The following is a 6,742-nucleotide window of genomic DNA, read 5'->3' on the forward strand; positions in this document are numbered from 1 at the left end:
GGGGGAGGAACAGCAAACTGTTTAGAATGTTGGAGGCAAGACTCAAGCAATGCAGCCAGTGGATAGGGACAGATTCTGAGTGACACACCAGGGCGCCAACCAATTACGGAGCATGTGGAATGTTCTAGAGAAGTGCCACCACCATTCGGCTTTTATATATAATGGAGATATGTGAAAGCGCCCTTAGTACTGATGTGATACATGTCCAAATTTGCATCTCAGAATCATTGGCTGTCATAATGAGTTTGGCTGGCCTGATGCACTCATATCTGCAAAGTAGTTTTAATGAGAAATTACAGTCCCAAAGTTTCAAAGACCTGTACAAAGTCATTTCGAGTTCTCAAACAGACTACAGGTAATATGCTGCTCATTCATTTAAAATACACCACAACTATGAAATTACAACTAAATAGTTTAGAATATTAAAGTTTTGTTCTGAAATGTTGAGTGATAGTGCTGGACAAAATTTACACGTAATTGGAGGGAAAAGGCAACTCTTTGAGGGACAGTATTCCAAAATGCCACTCTACTACTTCCCTTGGCATCAGGTTCCATTTTCAGTCTTGGTCTGAAAAGTTCATGCAATATGCTGCTTGTGAATATATGCTTTATTCCAGCCTTCAAAAACAGGCTGCTGTTTAAAAAGTGGACTGGGTGGGGAAAATCATTATAAAAAATCTTTCTCATTACATTTTGCCAGTTCTAATAGCAATGTAGTCTTAAACCTTATAGTTTCTGGGCAGCAGTCTTTACCTTATGAACATCAAATTCTTTTCCTGGCAGAAAGACTTGTTCACTCTAACATGCCTACGAGCAGTTAGGCCACGAGAGATCATACTTACCACCTGGCAAGCATGTTCAGTGCTCAAAATGTTTCACATATACTGCCACGATAACCTTTACAAATGTTCTGAAAGGGAGGCCAGTATTACCCTCATAAGTTGAGGACTTACAGGGGTGCCTCATTTTCCTCTCCTCCACCAGCCCTCATAGCCTCTCCTATTTTCCTGCTTCCTTCTCTCCTTCCCACCCATCAGCCAACATACCTTTATCTCCCCCCCCCCCTTCAGCTTTCCCTGCTTCCATCCCCAATGGCCTCTCCCTGGAAAAGCTCTGGCCAAGTTGTGTGGTGCCAGTCCCTGGGCGGATTCCAACTGCACAGTGGGGAACCTGCAATGACTTGCGGGGGAACCTGCAATGACTTGCGGGGGGACCTCACTTTCCCCTATTTTCTCCTCCCCATTTTTTCTTTCCTTCCTCCTGGCAGCCCCCATAACCTCAACTTTCTCTGTTTCCTTTTCACCCACCCTGCCCCTCATCTGCCCCACAACTTCACCTATATTTATTATTATTTACTTCATTTATACCCCACCTTTCTCCACAATGGGAACCCAAAGACTCTTACATCATTCTCCTCTCCTCCATTTTATCCTCACAACAGCCCTGTTAGTTAAGTTAAGCTGAGGGTGTTTAACTGGTCCAAAGTCACCCAGTGAACTTCCACAGCAGAGTGGTGATTTGAACAGGGGTCTGCCAGTTCCCAGTCTGAAACTCTAACAAATACACCACAGTGGCTTTTCTGGGGTGGTTGCTGTTGAAAAGTAGGAAGCAGCTAGGTCTCAGTGAGTCATGTAAGTCATGTGGTATCAAGCTGCCTGGTGACTGCTGCCAAGCCCAGAGTAGCCCCCATATCCTGCCACCTCTCCAGGACACAGGTAAGTCTGTTGATGCTGTGTGGGGATTTAACCCTCCTTCTGAAAATCTGGGGGGGGGTGTCCCCCAAGCTTGCAGAATTATTTGATTTACATCAGTATTGCCCTGATCAGTGCATTTAAACATCTGTAGAGCAGGCCACATAACTATTAGAATATAAGGTATTACACACAGGAGATTGAACCGTATTGAGTGGCCAAGGTCACCTACTGAGATGAGAGAAGAACAAGTGACCTCCCAGACTGTAGCTTATTCTCTTAACCATTGCAGTACACCAGCTGCCACCATCCACTTCCAGTTAATATGAAGCAAATGCTTTAGATTCACACAGTCCTGATGCTTAGGCTTGTTAGCAGGAAAGGTCAAAATGAGGCCTTCTTTCCTCAGCTATGTTTTTATATCTAATGATCTTTTTTATTTTTTTCTCTATTCCTTTTGGTAACTAAATAGATAAGCAATCTTTATGATAAAGGCATTTGTTGTGAACAGAAGACATAGGTACATAGGGACTTTGATCATCTTCCAACTTTTTACTGATGATACATGACCATAGGAAAGCAAACACCTTAATTTCAGCTTACATTTCTTCTACCCCCCCCCCCCCCTTTAGATTTGTCAGTAATTTGGGCATCTCCCTTCCCTCCCACAAAAGGCTGTTCCATCAGGATGCTGTCCGGAATTAAATCCTCTAGCCGTCACAAGTAACAAAGAGACGTCCTTTGGCATTTCCAGAGAATGCGTTTCTATGAAGAACAGAACTCTTGCCAACATACCCCAAGAAACACACAGTCTGGCTACAAGTCCCTTGACAACAAAACACAGTCTTGTTATAGGTTACAAAGCCAGTGACATGAGGGTGAACTGCATCCAATTAAGAATTTCAAAAGTGCAGAAAAAAGGGACAAAAGTGTTCAGTTTTAACAGAGGCACACAAGTAACATGTTTGAGGAATGGACTTTACCACTGGGTAACTTCTGTAATCATCCTTAATTTACTTTGGTCATTTGATTCTGAATTATATTCCACCCTTATGGGTAATTTCTAAACACTTTATAGATTAAAGGAGGCTCACTGAGGGCAAAGAAGTGGATTCTTCAGTATTGAATGTCTCATTGCTCTTTGACTATTTATTAGTGGGCAGACCTGGAAATCAACTGCCTATCCTTGAAAACAGCACAGAAATAGCATGTTGGGAAGGATGTTCTTTACAATTAGTCTGCAAATATTTAAATATTATTCAGGTGCTATCTGATTGGGCGGGGGGGGAGGGGAATCCTTGGAAACAACAGAAGTGCCTTGTCATTGGGGGAATTGATCAACATGTTTTCCTGTATTGCCATCTCACTTTGAGGGTTAGATTTTTCACTTTGTTTAGTTGGAATTATCTGTAACAGTAATTTAAGTGATGACCAACAGCACCAACCTAAGCAGAGTTACACTTTAAGTCCATTGAAGTCAATGGGCTTAGAAGGATATAATGCTGCTTTGGATGGCACTGCAATTCATTTACAGCTAAGTCTAAAACAGGACAGTTGGCTGCCTAAGCTTTCGAGTACTAATAACAATGTTAACTGTGTGAAATAGAATTATATGGATCTATTACATTAGCTCTTGGCACCATCTTTCCAAAATAAGCAAATGCTACAAATGTCTATCAGAATGTGTTTTTGCAGACATTTCATAAATTCTGCAGCAAATATTTATGCAAAGATCAAAATTTTGTGTAAGTCGGGGAATAACACTGGTTGCAACTTGCAACTTTTACTAGATTTGTGTGAACTAGCTTCCAGCCTGAACAGCACTAGAGAAGGAATGCAGGAAGTTGACTATAGAATGATTCACCATTACAGGCACACCCAACTACTGCCTTGTGAAGTAAATAATTATTCATACCTTACAGCTATGGTTTGACTAAGATTTGATTAAAGCTATAATTTGATTTGATTATGGCTGCAATCAGCACCATCCCAAAGAAAAAGAAATGCAAGAAAGCAAAGTGGCTTTCGGGTGAGGTTTTACAAACAGCAGAGGAAAGAAGGAAAGTGAAAGGCAAAGGTGAAAAGGAAAGATTTACCCAACTGAATGCAGATTTCCAGAGAACAACAAGGAGAGATAAAGAGGCCTTCCTGAATGAACAAAGCATAGTAATAGAAGAAAACAATAGAATGGGAAGGACTAGAGATCTCTTCAAGAAAATTGGAGAAATCAAGGGAATGTTTTGTGCAAAACTGGCCATGATAAAGGACAAAAACGGTAGGGACCTAACAGAAGCAGAAGAGATTAGGAAGAGGTGGCAAGAATACACAGAAGAACTATACAAGAAGGATCTCAATGTCCTTGACAACCACGACGGTGTGACTGCTGACCTCGAGCCAGACATCCTGGAGTGCGAAGTCAAATGACAAACTGAGCTATTCAATGTCCTAAAAGATGATGCTGTTAAAAATGCTGCACTCCATATGCCAGCAAATTTGGAAAACGGAACAGTGGCCACAGGACTGCAGAAGGTCAGTTTACATTCCAATCCCAAAGAAGGACATTGCCAAGGACTGTGCAAGCTATCCTACAATTGCACCCATTTCACACACTAGCTAGGTCATGCTCAAGATCCTACAAGCTAGACTTCAGCAGTACGTGGATAGAGAAATGCCAGAAGTATAAGCTGGGTTTCGAAGATGTAGGAGATCTAGAGATCAAATTGCCAACATTCGCTGGATTATGGAGAAAGCAAGGGAGTACCAGAAAAACATCTATTTCTGCTTCATTGACAACGCTAAAGCCTTTGATTGTGTGGACCATAACAAACTGTGGCAAGTCCTTAAAGAGATGGGAGTACCAGACCATCTCACATGTCTCCTGAGAAACAAGAAGCAACAGTTATTTATTTATTTATTAAATTAGATTTACTAAGCCACCCTTCCCTAGAAACGGGCTCAGGGTGGCTTACAACAAAATAATATACAAATCTAGATTTAAAACGAAGTTAAAATACTCTAGCAATTGCCAGTAAATAAAAACACCTTACATACAGTATATCAGATGGCAGAAAAAATTCCAGCTCCCCAGTTAGAACCGGACATGGAACAACTGATTGGTTTAGAATAGGAAAAGGAGTAGGGCAAGGATGTATATTGTCACCCTGCTTATATAATTTATATGCAGAGTACATAATGTGAAATGCTGAATCACAAACTGGAATTGATTGCCGGAAAAAACATCAGCAACCTCAGATACGCAGACGATACCACTCTAATGGTAGAAAGTGAAGAGGACCTAAAGAGCCTCTTGCTCAGAATGAAAGAATAGAGTGCAAAAGTTGGCTTGAAACTCAACATCAAAAAAACTAAGATCATGGCATCTGGCCCCATCACTCCTTGGGAAATAGAAGGGGAAGTCATGGAAGCAAGTGAAAGAATTCACGTTCCTGAGATCCAAGTTCACTGCCGATGGTGACTGCAGCCATGAAATTAAAAGACGCCTGTTCTTTGGAGGAAAGCTATGGCAAACCTAGACAGCATAATAAAAAGTAGAGACATCACTCTGCCAACAAAAGTCCACATGGTCAAAGCAAATGGCATTCCCAGTAGTAATATATGGCTGCAAGAGCTGGACCACAAGAAAGGTTGAGCGCTGAAGAATAGACGCTTTTGAATTATGGTGCTGGAGAAGACTCTTGAGAGTCCCCTGGACTGCAAGGAGATCAAATCAGTCAATCCTAAAGGAAATCAAACCTGACTGTTCCCTGGAAGGACAGATGCTGAAGCTCAAATACTTTGGCCACCAACTGAGAAGGGAGCACTCACTGGAGAAGACCCTGATGCTGGGAAAGATTGAAGGTCAAAGAAGAAGGGGACGGAAAAGAATGAGAAGCTTAGACAGTGTTATTGAGGCAACAAACATGAAATGGAGCAAACTCTGGAGAACAGTGGAAGACAGGTAGGCCTGGCATATGGTCCATGGGGTCGGGTGGAGTCAGACTCGACTGTGCGATTGAACAACAACAACACAGAGACTACAAAGAATACCTGGGGCTAAACAGTAATGAGGAATGCATCACTAGCATATTCCAAGATCAGCAGTATAAGAAATATACTTTGCCACATTTTGATCTTTTTGTCAACACAATGCACATACCTCTTCCTCTATTAACAGAATATTTTGTATAACATTGCCTGACAACTTGCAAAGCTGTCTGTGATACAATACCATCTTTCAGTTCTGTCATCCAAACCAAAACTATCAGTCATATTTTTACCACTTGTCAATAGTTCCCTGCTTTCCTGTTCAATTCAATTAGACTGCTCTAATGTTGAATATTTCATATCGCAACTACATTAAAAATAATATAATGCCAAAGAGAAGCCATGTAATCAGAGATGGTTTATATAAAATTTGGGAGATTATATGAAGAAGAATGAGTCCTCCAATATTTCCTTTAATGTCACCTATAGGTGCATATCATTTTATTTGTTAATTTATTTAATTAGATTTTAAGGCCGCCCTTCCTTGCAAGCAAGGCTCAGGGCCGCTTACAACAAAAAAGGACATACAACGAGTAATTAAAATTTAACACATGGAAACACATGGAAACATGATAAACCCACAAGGAGAAATGAAGTCTTGGCAAACTATAAAAGAGGAAAGGAAAAAAGTATGACTTATTATATTTTCAATTAATCTCAAGACTTTAAAAAGACTTCTACACAGAAAGAGGTGCAATAAGGGAATTGACTGAATATGAAAAGGTGATTACGCAACAAAAAGATCAAATATTAGGAAGAATCTATAAGCTATTACTTCAATACGATAACAGAGACAGAACAAGTAAAGAGATGTATGATAAGATGGATGCAAAACTTTGAGGAAGAGATAACTTTTCAGCACTGGAAAACTCTATGGACAAAAGATGTAGAATTCACAGCTAGCCAAGCACTAAGAGAAAACTGGTACAAGATGTTTTAGCCTCCTTTCCCTAGATTGGCTGAGGGCTCCTCCCCCTCCTCCTTTGGGGAGGAAGAGAGAGATAGGG

At 40.8% G+C, this 6,742-nt stretch overlaps 1 protein-coding gene across 1 annotated transcript in view; it reads right to left on the bottom strand.

The window, feature by feature from the left end:
• Positions 1–6,742, bottom strand: part of SAP30BP (SAP30 binding protein) — a 73,899-nt gene that overhangs the window by 21,540 nt on the left and 45,617 nt on the right. The gene's annotated exons all lie outside the window — the stretch shown is intronic.

The sequence above is a fragment of the Gekko japonicus genome, unplaced genomic scaffold (genome assembly GCF_001447785.1).
Source record: "Gekko japonicus isolate JY-2015 unplaced genomic scaffold, Gekko_japonicus_V1.1 scaffold277, whole genome shotgun sequence".
NCBI classification, from domain to species: Eukaryota; Metazoa; Chordata; class Lepidosauria; order Squamata; family Gekkonidae; genus Gekko; species Gekko japonicus.